Below are 15,138 nucleotides of genomic sequence, written 5' to 3'. Positions count from 1 at the left end.
CAACCCCTCTGCTACCTCCAATAACATCACCCAACAAGTGGAGACAGCGCTGCACTAAATGGAGAAAGAGTTTCAAAAGATTTCACGATTCTCAGGTCACAGAGCCGTGTCACATGGAGATTTTGCCAAAATAAACCATGGCCAAATATTTATCACAAGATCAAGGAATGAACTGGCTGCTGGCATTGCCATGTGTAGGGTTAGCATTTTCCCAGATGATTTCTGAAGAGAAGTCAAGCCTTTGACTGAGTCACATAGTATGAAAGCGGACATCAGGACAGGGACTGAGCAAGAGCTATGGGGAACAAAATTTTCTTTTGCACATTTTTGGATTTTCTTTACAAAGAATGTCAAGGGCCGATGCTTAGAAACACCCCATATGTAAGGCATACTATTCTCTCCGGTGGCACTGTGCTAGTATGTTCCTGCTGTTTCAGTGATCATTCTTCCCCTCAGAGCACAAAGAAGAGGCTGCGACTTTCTGACTGTGAGTGTTGAGATTCTGATTTTAAACACAAATCACTTCAAAAGCAGCACACGTTTCATGGACAAGAGGACCTAACGGTTGTGAAAGCACTTCCCTTGATTACGTTAACGCTGCGTGTACACCAAAACTTGAAACAAACAGCCATGTTCACAAGTAGCTCCAACAATGCAAGGATAGATTCCAGCTCCCCAAGAAACACATCAGAACAGTGCTATTAGTATAAACGAGGGGTCATGCAGCATGCTTCTCCGAGTAAGAGAATCCCCATCCTGTGCCTGGGAAACGGCAGAACCAGCAACACTAGAAACGGTTTTAAATGCTGGAAAAACGGATAGGTGCCAACCATGAATCTCCCTGAGACTCCCTCTCAAACTGGACAGGAAACTGATAGCTGATAATACTGACAGGGTCAAACTGTTTCCAACACCTAGTGCAGGTGCCAGAATCCTGGAAGAATGGCACATTTCCCTTATGTAGGAGCACCTAATGCATTAGAAAAGCATCAACTCCCCTACTGCCCACAACAGGTCCGAGGCACATGTCAATTAGCATTAGTTTACACAAGGACTTGGAGACACAGTCAGCACAACTCTGGGAGAGTGCAGGGCATCTTAATTCAGATACCCACCCTAGACAAGACAAAGTAAGCAGGCAGAAGAAAAGTGAATAATTTCTGGGACACTTTTATTGGGCAACATACAAAAAAAACCTTGTACTAACTTAAGTCTCTAGTTCCCAGGGCCAGGGATGGGAAAGAATAATACTTTGCACTTCTATAGCACCTTTCATTTAAGGTGCTCAGGGCTGTTGAACATTAAATCTCAGAGAAGTCCAGTCACAGGACATAGCCAGAAATTCTGGAGTTCTAATTCCAGTCTGCCACTGACATCTTGGGGAAATGGAGGCAAAGGGGTTAAGCAGTTTGCCCATCTGTAAAATGACAGTTAATACCATCCTACCTCAGTGGGTTGTTAGCACTTTTACAGAAATTTATCACCTATGTGCTGCCCATTTTACAGCACTCAGACAAGGTGCTGCTCAACTAAGAATGCCTCCTGTGCATCAATCTTCATGGACATCATCTACCAGGCAAGCCTATGCCCACTGTCTCAAGTATGACCAGGATGAGGTCACCATAAGGAAATGAAGCTAGACATAGAATCATGAAATGTAGGAAAGGAAGGGACCTCCATAGGTCATCCATTCCAGTCCCCTGTATTGAGGCAGGACTGATTATTATCTAGACCATCCCTGACAGGTGATTGTCTAACCTGTTAAACCTCCAATGATGCAGATTCCACAGCCTCCCTAGGTAATTTGTTCCCGTGCCTAACTACCCTGATAGTTAGAAGTTTTTCCTAACGTCTAACCCAGCAGTTCTCAAACTGTGGGCTGTGACCCCAAAGTGGGTCATGACCCTGTTTTAATGGGGTCTCCAGAGCTGGAGTTAGACTGGCTGGGACACAGGGCTAAAGCTGAAGCCTGAGCCCCAATGCCGAAACCTGAGCCCCACCACCTGGGTTGGTGGGGCTCAGGCTTTAGCCCCCCCACCTGGGATGGCAGGGCTTGGGCGAGCTCACACTTTGGTCCCCATCTCCCCCTCCCCCCCAGGTCATGAGTAGTAATTTTTGTTGTCGGAAGGGGGTTGCAGTGCAATGAAGTTTGAGAACTCCTGGTCTAACCTAAATCTCCCTTGCTGCAATGGTTGCTTCTTGTCCCATCCTTCATGGGAAAGGAGAACAATTTATCACCCTCCTCTTTATGACAACCATTTATGTACTTGAAGACTTATGTCCCCCCCCCCCAGTCTTCTCTTTTCCAGACTAAATAAAACCAAATTTTTCAATCTTCAGTCATAAGTCATGTTTTCTAGACCTTTAATCATTTTTGTTGCTCTCCTCTGCACTTTCTCCAATTTATCCCCATCTTTCCTGAAGTATGGTGCCCAGAACTGGTCACAATACTCCAGTTGAGGCCTTTTAAGTGCTGAGTAGAGTGGAAGAATCACTTCTTGTCTCTTGCTTTCAACACTCCTGCTAACACATCCCAGAATGATGTTCATTTCGCGCGTGGGGGGGGGGGGCACAACAGTATTCCATTGTTGACTCATTTAGTTTGTGACCCACTATAACTCCCTGGTTCTTTTCTGCAGTATTCTTTCCCAGACAGTCATTTCCCACTTTTTGTATTTGTGCAATTGATTATTTCTTCTTAAGAAATAGTGCCCAGAAACTGCATAGGAACAGGCTATGTAGGAGAGGTAGAAAGTGCTCTTTTATTTTAATTAAATGCAAAGACACAACAGCTGCTTGCCCTCAGGAGGAGCATTCATTTCAAGCTCTGCTCAGTAGCATCCTAACAAATGAAAGCTGACATGGAGTGCACAAACGGTCAGCTACTACACAATCCTCTCATACTCGGTCCTTAGTACTTTTGTTTTAAAGCTACATTTCAGTGCAGATTAAAGGTACTGGCCGGAGAGCCCTGGAGACAGGACAGATACAGCATAAGCAACAGCAGTGCAAGCTTCCCACTCCCTGCCCTGACAATGCACCTTAACCCTGACTTGGGAGGTCTCCACTGATGAATACGAGGGTAGTTCAATTTCCATACTCAATCTGACCTCTCTGTTGCATCTGCTAATAATGATGCCAGCTGCCACTGTATGTTTTTTGATGAACACTTTCAACAAGATCTGAACTGAGAAGACTGGTTTCAGATAGGAATTGTATTTAATATATGTACCATATGCATGTTTCTAGATTGGAGAATTAAGTGCTGGTCTTAGGAAGCACTACGGAAACTTGCCCTAGCTGAATGGTGACAGCATGCAGTAAACGAGGCAACAGGCTGACGTGGGGCTATGTCTACACTGAAAAAAAAAAGCGTGCTCATATCGTGGGTTAAAATAGCAGTGAAGACTCAGACTCAGATACTTTAAGGTCAGAAGCAATGTGGCCTTTAACTCAGTTAGCCACTAGAGTCCAAACCCAGGTTCCCCTGTAGGCTTTAACTTGAGCTGCTAACCCGAGTTAAAAGCTGATTTATATCTTCACTGCTATTTTCACCCATCTTAGCCAACCCCAGTTAAGAACACACCTTCATTGGCAGTGAAGACAATCGCTAGGATAGAGCTCTCTGAACACTGCACCCTTTCCTTCAATCAGTTAGTCTGTCTACAAGTATCAAGAGTCATTGTGCTGCATAACACACTTGGAAGACGCAAGTGGAAATGCCAGTGTTGGGCAAAGGTAGCAAGTTATTGCTCAAGGACATTTAAGTCCTGCCTTGTTTACAAATTAACACAAAAGAGAAAGGGACACTGGTGTTTATGTAGGTGTGGTCTCCCGTCTGAATACTAAACATTCTGCTATGCAGATCTACGTTCTGACAACAGCTGGATAAGCCCTTGGTGTGAAAAATCCATGGATTTCTTTGTACATGGATAATCTCACCATCCCAAACTAAAAAATGAGCCAAGAGGTTTATTCCAAAGAGCAACTCCTGGGTGCACACAAGATAAACGCATATAGGTGTACCTTGTTCCAGAAATGAAAAATCAAAGAAATTCTTATTTCAAATCAAGCCCAGGTCCCCAGTGAATCAAGTTTCCTACCCCCTTTTGGCTTTCAAATGGTATAAAGCATTGATTTCTACCCTTGGTAGTTCACAAGGTAGCAGGTCTCAAAACTCTCTAGTCTACAGTGGTCGTACATATAGCAGTGCTTTAATGAAATGATCCAAGACTGATTTTAGCAAATTAAACTTTTGAGCAGTTTGATTTTCACTCCCTGTCATTACAGCAGTCATCATGGTTAAAACTAGCTACAATAATATTGGCAGGCTCCTCTTCATACCTTCTCCTAACTCACCTTAACCCTGACTGGTCACACCCCTACTCAGTTCAGTTCTTATAAGCAAAGGCTGTCAAGTTGGGGCCAGTTGTGATGGTTTTATAGCATACACAGAGATCTTTCAAGGACTACAAGTCTTCTGAACGGAGTGTAGAATTACGCAAGTTACCCCACAAGTGGAGATACACTGCTGAATCAGAGGATTTGTTCTTCTTAAATGTTCTTCTTAACCTCTGAGGATAGGACAAGCAACAATGGCCTTAATTGCAGCAAGGGTAGTTTAGGTTGGACATTAGGAAAAAACTTCCTAACTGTCAGGGTGGTTAAGCACTGGAATAAATTGCCTAGGGAGGTCGTGGAACCTCCATCATTGGGGATCTTTAAGAGCAGGCTGGACAAACACTGTCACAGACGGTCTAGATAATACTTAGTCCTGCCTTGAGTGCAGAAGACTGGACTAGATAACCTCTCAAGGTCCCTTCCAGTGCTACGATTTGACATCATGAGGCTCAGCACATTTGAGTTTATGCCCCTTGAGCTCAGGACATGGTCCTATTCAAAGCACCTAGATGGGAAACTAGGATGCCAGGGCTAAGAAACAAATTGTTCTATTGCATCTTCAATCTTACCTCCTCCATGCTTATTATTTTTTAAAGTCAAAACTATTAGATCTCCCTGCAGCTGATGTGAATTTCTGATCAAAGTGCTGCTATTAAAACTGACTACAAACCACCATTCCACAGTCAGAGAGCAATTCTGAGGGTGTCTAAGTCAGTCATTCAGAAAGGAGGTCAGTTTCTTTGCGAAACAAAGGCCAACATTTTCCACTCTGCCACCTTGCTTACTTCGTTCTCTCTCTGCTCTCCCTGTTCTAAGACTGCTGAGCTTGGCTCTCCAAAGAAAATGGATCAGCCCAAAAAACATGATTTGGATTGGACTGCTGCAGCCTGCCTACTGTCACCCTACGTCATGTTTTAGCTACGCTTGGGTTGAAAGCTATTTGGGGCAGGCCGACTGTCTTGTCTCCAGGGCACCATGCATTCTGAATTAATAATCATCAGTTTGTACTGAACCCACAGACTTACTAAACACCAAAATAGCCAAAGAATGGGCACGTGCTCAAGACTCAAACTTAACAATATTTAGCCCACATGCCAAGTTTGAAAGAAGTCTGTTAAAATTATTTAGGAACAGTCATTTCACCAATGAACAGTCTGATTCTCTTTTTGAAGACTACTCACCATATGGCACTAGACTGTGATTACAAACAAACAGTGCATTGCTACAAACAATGCTCTGCTACTGCATCTCTTAAGAGGATCTCAAGATGCTTTACGAACAGTTGTTTCAACATCCCTGTGATACAGGTACAGTATATAAAGCGTACTGTTTAACTACCACTGAAATCCAGCCACTTCTGGAGCAGAACACAGCACTTGTTTAACAGCAGACGGTTAGGACAAGAAGCAAAGCCTACATATCCATGCCAAAGAGGATCAGTATACAAATTAAATTACATAATTAACTTAATTAAACTTAACATTTATATAGAACTAAAAATGCCTTGTGCCTATATTAGGACCCCAATTTCAGTAGACAAGGGGAAGAATAAAATAGACATACTTCCAGGTCAGGCTGATTAAAGAGACCTTATTCTGACATGTCTTAGCTTATGAGATCCCATAAGGATCACAGCTTGTTTGCAGGTGTATAAAACCCTGACTAACCTGGGAGTATGAACTCATATAGGCTGGGCTCCAACAAGGCAATCTTGGACTGTGATGAAAAGTGGCAGCCAGATCTCGTTCAAACTGTAAAGATGTGCATTTTAAGAAAGCCACTTTTATGTAAAATCCAGCCTGTGTACATGGACTCCTCTCACCAACACAGAGTCAGAATAGGAGAGGTGAACAGCTGCCTTCAAAAGGGGTCAATGATCTCAGCACCTGATGAGCAGGTAGGCATCCCTGCCAATTAACACACCCTTACTGGGAATCAAGGTAGAAAAAGCAGGGAGAAAGATACAGACGAGGGGGGTAGCAAACCAGGCATTTGTGACTGCTAGTCTTGATCAAAACTCATCTCAGAATGAACTCACATCATGCCCTGAAATGCTCATTTGGTACAAAACTTGAAACTGCTGTTTCATGCTCTGCACTGTCTCCCCAACCAAGGCAGAACTCAGTTTAAGGTTTCCGGACCAGTTTCACAGAGGGCTCTGAATACTATCTACCATTACTCTTCCTTCATGACCGTGACCTCCCATGACAGCTATCTTCCACTAGAACAATAAAAGTGTTGAGAAATAGGGCTCATGAGCGTGGGAGACAGAACTGTCACAGGAGCTGGACGTAGACACAGCAACTCTGTCACATGAAACAAGAATGACCAGAGTCCTCACCCCTTTCAGCAGTGAATGCAAAACTCTTTTCCACACATGGCAAACAAAACCCCTATCAATTAAGCTCTCTCTCCAACAGGCAAAGGAAGAGAGATATTGGTGGGAGCCATACAGCTTCCTACAGAGGTACCTATAAATAGGTACCAGAGAGCTTGGAGAGTGAAGAACCTGGATTTAAATGTGGGTTCCAGGATTAATACCACACACACCTCAAGCCACCAACAATCCAGTTTTATGAATAAACTTAAAGCTGATGTTCTTAAGGAATGTTGAAATTTGAGGCTAGGCACACCAAACAGGTAATTAAAAACAAGTTTTTCTGGTGTGGCTTGATGGTTTAAATGCATTGCCCCAAGGGGTAAAGTGGAGTCTGTGCCCCAAGCAGAGCAATACGCTTCCAGGCCAGGAAGAGCATCCTTACTCAGTCTTCTCACTGCAGCTTCCCATCAGCTTGAAATTACTGCTGGCGAGGTCATGCTTCGTTGAGGGTGGGATGCAGTGTGTCTATGGACACCTGTCCGTAGTTCATGCTAGGGACAAGCAGGAGGCCGTAGCTTTTTTTTTTTTTTAACATTTGAAATCTAGTGGATTTTCACTCATTTCAGAAAATAAAAAGCTTCCCTTGCCTCCGTGCCGTATCCACATTAAAGCTAAGGCACTGACCCAAGTACCCTAAATAGCTGTCCTTCAGAACTAAGTCAAGTGAAAATGTTTCCTTGCCACATCAAGCCACTTTCAAAAATCCAGAGGCATTTATCTGAACTAGGAACTTTAAAAGCAGCCTATATTGCACTAATCTGCTACATGAGCTCTTTCAGGGATGACCTCTGCAAAATTCCTACCTCACCATGACTCTGAAGTCCTGCAAGTGTTGAGCACTTTTCCAACAGGGTCTGTCACTTCGGGATTGGCTAGTGAGTTCCAGCTCATGTCAGAAGTCAGAGCAGATGAACCCTTCCATCAGAATTCTGGACAGGGGCGGGTATATGTATGTATACACACACAGTTCTCCTTCTATGGATTTACTTGAATATAGGTGTTTACTGTGTTCTTTCATACAGAAAGTAATGCTGGTCCAGTTCACTGTATGAGGGCAATAAACTAGAGTACTCTTAAAATGACAGGTTACGCCCTCCTCTAAAAATCAAGTTCTTTGACAACTTCATGTCTTGATACATTATTACAGCGTGCAAACCCCCGTGATCTATTAAGCAACACTTCCACTGCTCTAGTATTAACACATCCTGAGCGTCCATCTTTTGTTTGCGGATGGAAGTGACAAAGGAAGCATAAATTAAAACCCTCTGGATGGTATAAACATAACAAAATGTTCTCCCTCAGATCTGCCTTTTCTGTACTAGGCTGTGACTTACTCAACAAAGTACAGTTGTGACTGAGTAGTATGGTTGATACATATAGAATTGTCTTAGCAAATTGCTGAGTTCAGATTAGTCATCCAAATCCATTCTGACACATCAGCGGACTTTCACTCCTTCCCCTGACCACAACAAGGCAGCTGTGTTTGCGGACAGATGTCATGAAGTTACAGTCATGCATCTTGGTTGGCTAGTATACACATTCCACCAATTGTTTGCCAAAACATTTTTTGTATAGTTTTCAGTTGTCCATCTGTTTTGGATAACTGAGCAGACCAGATTCCTCATGTTATCCAAGGGTGAATCACATGGTGTTTTAACCATATGGTGTTCGTTCCCCTTTAGGGGAACAAAAGATTGCTTAATTCAAAGACTGACTATATACAAATTATTTATGATTCAGGAAAGGCAGGAGATCTGAATATCTATCACAAAGTGTTTAAAAAATAATCCTGGAAAGCTGTTCCAGTATGTACTTTAATAGCCAGAAAATATTGTCTTTACTAATAAAGACAAGCCACTAGAGTCCATATTAAAGCTCCAATAAAGCCTTAATAAGCTTCTTACTCACTTTCATGAAACTTTCCTCTTCTGTTAGAAAACATAACTGAACTTCCAACATTTGTTTGCCCAAAATTCCAAGGGGGTGAAGCTAAGGATTTATCTTCCAACCTGGCCTTTTTCCAATTAATAGGCATATACAAATACTCTATATAATGATGGATATATTATCCTTAAAATTTCATAGGATGGCAAAGGGAAAACTATATAAACAAGCTGGTTTAAAATACATTAAAAAATACAGGTGGACTGACACCATGCATACAAAGTAAACTAATTACTACCTTTGAGACCAAAGAGATGAAACCATGAGGTATGGAAGAGGGGAGAATATACCACAGGTCAGGATTTACATTACATTTAAAAGTTCTGGAGCTTGACAGCCTAGTTACATTACATGACAAGCTTAAAAGCACAAATAAGAGTGAGGATGGGTGTCAGTGTTCAGTTCTGTCACCTCCTTGCTCATCGGAGGGTGTTTAGTTTCAAACAATTACAGGTAAAGAAGCAGCCCTTATGAAAATTATGGACCATCAGTGCGTCCGTGAACTACATCTGAAATCCATCGGTGCTTGATGGCTAATTCTGTACTACATGAATAAAGCAAGTTCTAATAACTCATTTGGGACTTCACTCCAGTACTTAAAAGCGATGTGTCTTTCATATTTATAAAACAAAACTAAACTAAACTAATTACCTTCCATGGGTGAACTGTTCTAAGAATTTCCAAACCACTGTAGCCTCAAAGGCTAAAATACCTTCTCATATTTAAAACTCCCCCGCCTGCCCACCCACTCGTAACAAGTTTTATTTGCCGCAAACAACAAACTGCTGGATTTTTTTCACCTTGCAGAACCCCTAATCAGTATTCTATTTTTTGCAGGTCACTGCTTAAGTCAATTGCCTGCATTCTCACTTGTTCAAAATAAATTTAAACACTAATTATACTTAGTAAGAAAGAGAAGCAAACTGTCATTCCGACACAGAAACTAGTTATAAAAACAGACTTACTTCACAACTATAGCACAACCGCAGATTGACAAGAAAAACAATGTACTTAATAATTATGGGTGGAACCATTAAAAATATGCCTGGTTCCACCCACCCATGCTGTCGTTACAAACAAATCATGCACTACTATGATTGTGCAATAACATTTCCCCTCATTCTTCTCTCCAATATTTCTATGCATCAGAAAGCTTGAATTCAGTGTCCTCTGGAAGAAGCTGGTTACCCAACAAGCAGCAGAAAACAAGGCAGTCAGATATCCATAGCTTTTAGAGTTAGCCAAGTTGCAATATGCACCAGGAAGTGCATCAATTTGCTTCTCTAATCCATAGCCTTTCTTCACACCGCTAAAAAGAACACAGTAGACCTTGCTGAGAGGCAACAATCTCTGCCTCACTCAAGCTCTTGTGGCTTAAACAGTACAGCACCAACACTAGTTTTAAAGGTTTCCTTTATATGGAAGTGAGGGGTTGGGTTCAATGAAGCCCTATCAGGTGAAAGAAATAATTTTGCACTAAAGCCATTTCCATTGGGGTAGTCTGTTGTAAGCCGCCCCTTCGAAGAGGCCAAGCTCATTAGCAGGGCAAATGCACAGGGGTTACATTTTCAAAACACTTGTTAGGAAGTTCTGGGCATAAATCCTACAATGGTTAACAAGATGCTCACATGTAACCTTTCTTGTACTGCCTTCAAAATGTAGCTCCTCAGTCTCTACTGACCCGCGGGTTAACCATTTCAATTCTGCTTCCAAACCCTTGGGTTTCATATGGCAGTGCAATGTTTAGCCATGAAGCCAAAACAGAGTTTGGATGCTATATTTTATATCTGGAAAATTTCTTTGCAACTTTCATTAGAAATGGGAAGGAAATGGTTTCCCAGTCCTGCAGAAATTCAAACTTAAAAAAAAGTTTCCCATCCCAAATCAGGACAAAAAGCCAAAATCCTGAAGATGTTATGAACCAAAAAAATCCACAAAAAGTTTCAGATTGGGTCAATGAAATAAAAAAATCTGTTAGAAAGGATGTCTTATAGGTGGGTGAAGTCATCACTTTCTGTTGGGATGGAGCTATACGATGTCAAGGACTTCACAGACCACTCCACAGTCTGTTCCTCAAATAACGTCTTGCATTGCAGTGCCTGACTCTGCCCCCGTCCCCAGAAGAGGTCCATACAAAAATTCCCAACTCATCCAGCTGCATCAAAAAAATTTTAATGCTTCCAGGGAACTTTGTTGGAAACCAGATTTTCACCACTCACTCATTGTGTTAAGCCACTGCATTAGAGAGAGATTTTAAAGGCTGCTTTACTTATTATATAGCTATAACACACACTAATGAGCTGTACTGTCAAGAAAACAATCACAACTGAATGCTGACCCATTTTGTTTTCTGTTGAACTTTAATCACTTTCCAAGTCTGACAGCTGCTCAAACTTAATTGCTCGTTATGCCTGTAAATAAAAACTGATCTTACTCTGATTAGCCACTCATTTTATGGCTGCCACAATAATTTCTTGGTTAATAAATGATTTCATGTTTACCAGTATTTCCCAAATCTTAGCAAAATATATTGGTGGTATGCTGTTTCTTTTCCCTAAAATACCCTTTTATTTAGAAGTTAAAATGTCATCGTTACAGAAGGCAGTTCAGAGATCAACCAAATTATTTATTATAGCCTATTCCACATCAGGCCCTACTGGCAAGAAATAATGACACCCATAAATCAAATGTATCCTGCTCCTTGCTTGGACCTTTTCCTCTGCTTGTGACATCGCTTGCCATGTACTTGATTTCTTGGGAAATACTCCAGAACACTCTGATTATAACTGCTCACAATGATACACGACAGATTTCTAGATTATAAACAAAATGTGCTAGCAGAGCCCAAAAGTCCAAATAGTGAGATGAAAATCAAGTAGCCAAATTATGTAGGGGTCAACATCTGATTAACATACAGATAAGCAATTTAGCACGCAACAGGGGTGCTCTTTCATAGATACTAAGCAATCAAAACTCCAGATGGCTTAACTGACAAAGGACTCAGTGCAAACTCTTTTGCCTAACATTCTTAACGCCATTACATTTTAATCTTCAGCAACCACCATCTCATCAATGTATCTTCTACAGCTCCAAAAATAAACCCTTTGGACTGAAACCAAGCAGGCAAAATTTTAGTCCACAAGGAACCAGTTAAATAGTTTGAGTTATACGAATACAAGGTGAAAAGACAATCATTCTTCGGCTTTTCTAGATCAAAAATGATTGAAAGTAGAGACTTCAGACTTTCCCTCTTGGATTGTTCTCATAGAGACTTAAAGGTCCAATTTTGAAATCACCATGATCAGTCTTTTTAAAATTACAAATGCTGAAAAAAATTTTTTTTTCATACTTCCACATTAAAAGTAGTATTTGGTTCTCAGAATGCAAGTAGGATGCTTCCGTTATGAACGAGGGGACCTAAGGATGCATTTGTTAGCTTGGGAAGCCAAAGTGGCCCAGAACTACTAAGCGCTGCAGGACTGCAACCCTTTGAGGTATAAAGGAACCTTCAAGCTCCGCTGGCAAAGCTGTTACGACCTTGCAATTTCTGTAAGTCTAATCATGAGTTGTTGGGTTTTTGGCGGCAGGGAGGAGGGGAACTTTAAAAAAATTAAAAAACCCATTGGGAAAATAAATGAAGAAAGCTGTAATGAATGCAAGATTAAAGTTGAGAAACAAGCACTCAAAAGTCAGTGTTGAGATCCCTTCTGCCATGTTAACTCAGCAATGCCATGAATATGATTTTTTTATTTCCGTTATTCTTGTCAAATGCAAAGTTCACTATACTTCTCTCAGCGGATGTATTCCATAAAAATATAAAGGATGCAACGTGGCCAAGTTAACACAATTCTTCTGTCAACTTAGCTACTACCTCTCAGGGAGGCGGGTCACCCACAGTAACAGGAGGGATAAGCATCTACACTGAAACATTACAGCACCACAGCTGCAACTGTCTCGTTGTAGCGTTTTAAGTGTAGACATACCCTAGAAGTGTGGCAAAACATTTTAATCAAGTTTGTAACAGTTATGTGCTCTCATTTTGCATGGCATCTTCTGACCTGAATTTGAACAGACTAGCTCTTCCCAGGCAGTCACTCTTTCTAGGACAGAATGTCAAACAGCTAAATGGGAGAACAGTCTGCAACATGCTTGCCCTACAATAACCAGATTTACAAGCTCGTACCCAAAGCATACAACAGGTTTATCTGGAATGTCTACTTGTCTTCTCGGTCTCCTGACACTGCTTGTGACTAGTCAGCCTCCTCTTTGCTTCTCGTGGCATAGTTTGGCTCTGTTCATACGCTGAGCCTCTGGAGGGTTCCTGGGTTACTCCGATTCCCAAGCTACAGAAGCAATGGCAAATATGGTCCAGTGTGGATACTCTGACCTCGGCATTGTCTTGATACAAATACACTTCAAGGGTTGCATAAATGCATAAACTAATGATTTTGGGGATGCTTTACTACACTATTGACTACAGCATTTGATCCCTGCATTGCTCATCATACTGCTCAAGATTGTACAGGACAGTCATAATGTAGCGTTCTGTTTTTTAAAAGAGGCTGCTCTCAGTGATCGATTGGTTGAAAGATTTGGAACCGTGGAGAAGCAACTCGTTAAACTAAAGTAAACCATCTGCTCCTAAGGGAAAAGGGGTTCAGACATAGCTAGGCATTCAGGTTAACGCTTTCTTGGGCACAAGAACCAGCCTGTTTCAAAAGAATCCTTTTCAAGGAAGACTAACTGAAACGAATAAACAGAATAATCAGGAATAAAGTAGATTTTCCAGCAGCATAGTATGTGACTAAAACACAGCAGACATGGCTGTTTAAGAGAGAATTGGGTTTTTGCCCTCCCACATTAAACCAGTTTTTAAAATGCAGAGAAGTAATACTTCCTAAGATGTTTGCATGGATGCAAGCAGAAAGCTGTGTTTGAATGCTAGTGCTGCAGGACCTGTGCAGGTTCACAGCACCAGTTGTCACAAAAATCCCTTTGTTTGTGGTGGCTAGTGTTTGGTGTAATATCAGGCTCACCCTCGAGTACATTTCGTACTTGGGGCTTCTATAAGAATCTTTCTTCCAATGAGTTCTAAGCACTTTACAAACATTTTAGCCTCTCATCAACTATATGCTGTAAAGATTCTGAAACCAAGGCACACACAATTAAGTGACTAGCCCAAGGTGACTTACTAAGACTCTGGCAGAAGTGCTGGCCAGTCCAACACCACCCAACCAGACACAACACTCTCTCCAAATCCTAAAAGTTTCTTTCCTCCCAGTAAGAGATCATTTTACAGACGTATCACCAAGCACCATTTCAAATGCCTTATTCACCTTCAATGAAAGTTTAATTAAAAGCTGATCCCAATTTAAGAATTCAAATTATTCTAACATTCCTTTTATAAAAGTTGTCTTAATTCAGCATTCCACACACATATGTAGAGAAAGCAAGAAATAGTACCATGAGCAAATTGTTTCAAATAAAGAGACACATCAATGGGAGGTTTAAAAACTAAAACCAAACATTGGGTGTCCATTAATTTTTTAGCACGCTTTTAAAGATATATGAATTAAAGCAATATCAAACTGTGAGCTGGCCATCCTCAGATTGTAACCTGGTACATACAGGTTTATATTTAGAAACAAATGGAATATAGATTTAGGCATGCTATGCTGCAGCAGATATAACTACATTACTCAAAAACACATAGGCTAATACTTTCATGAGTGGCAATCTGCTTTTGTGACTATAAAAATCAATCCAGCCTTAGGAATCTGGTATTAAATGGTATTATAGTAATTATCCAGCTTCTCACATATATGTAGTTTCCCTAAGCTACCAGATTCATGACTCAGTATTTATTTGCTCCTTTTAAAAGCAAGGATATTAATTTTGCTAAGAGATTTTCTCTGCAACACAATACATTATCATGAAGTGAAAGCAGATCCATGTAATCTTGTAAAACTAAAAGCACTTTATCATCAGACTGTGTTTTGCATGACTAACATAATTCTGTATGAACACTGGAAGACTGGGTTTTGACCGTAGTCCATGTTATTTTAGGTACCTATACAGAAAATAGCATCTCCATCCCATTCACAGTGGGCTGACCAGTCATGTATCTTTTTGATTATTCAAGTACCATATATTGTGTCTAGAATTCTGACACTAAATAGATATTCCAATTTTCTAGTGGAGGACAATCCACCTTCAAAACAGTGCACAGTATATACGTGCCTCTGTATAAAGTCCCAAGACATATGCTGGCGCTTTTTTTTTTTTTTTTTTTGAGTGGGAGGAGTGGGGGGTTTACAACATAAGTCATGAGAATGGAACACTTTACTATTAAAGCAGATAAACGTGCTCTTTAAAGCCCTGATTTTGTCCTTGGGAAAAGGCATTTTCCTGAA

At 41.1% G+C, this 15,138-nt stretch overlaps 1 protein-coding gene across 6 annotated transcripts in view; it reads right to left on the bottom strand.

Moving 5' to 3' along the window:
• Positions 1 to 15,138, bottom strand: part of TOM1L2 (target of myb1 like 2 membrane trafficking protein) — a 64,862-nt gene that overhangs the window by 43,781 nt on the left and 5,943 nt on the right. The window lies entirely within an intron of this gene.

Source organism: Lepidochelys kempii, chromosome 10, assembly GCF_965140265.1.
Source record: "Lepidochelys kempii isolate rLepKem1 chromosome 10, rLepKem1.hap2, whole genome shotgun sequence".
Taxonomy (NCBI): domain Eukaryota; kingdom Metazoa; phylum Chordata; order Testudines; family Cheloniidae; genus Lepidochelys; species Lepidochelys kempii.
This window is presented reverse-complemented; position numbering and strand designations above follow the sequence as displayed.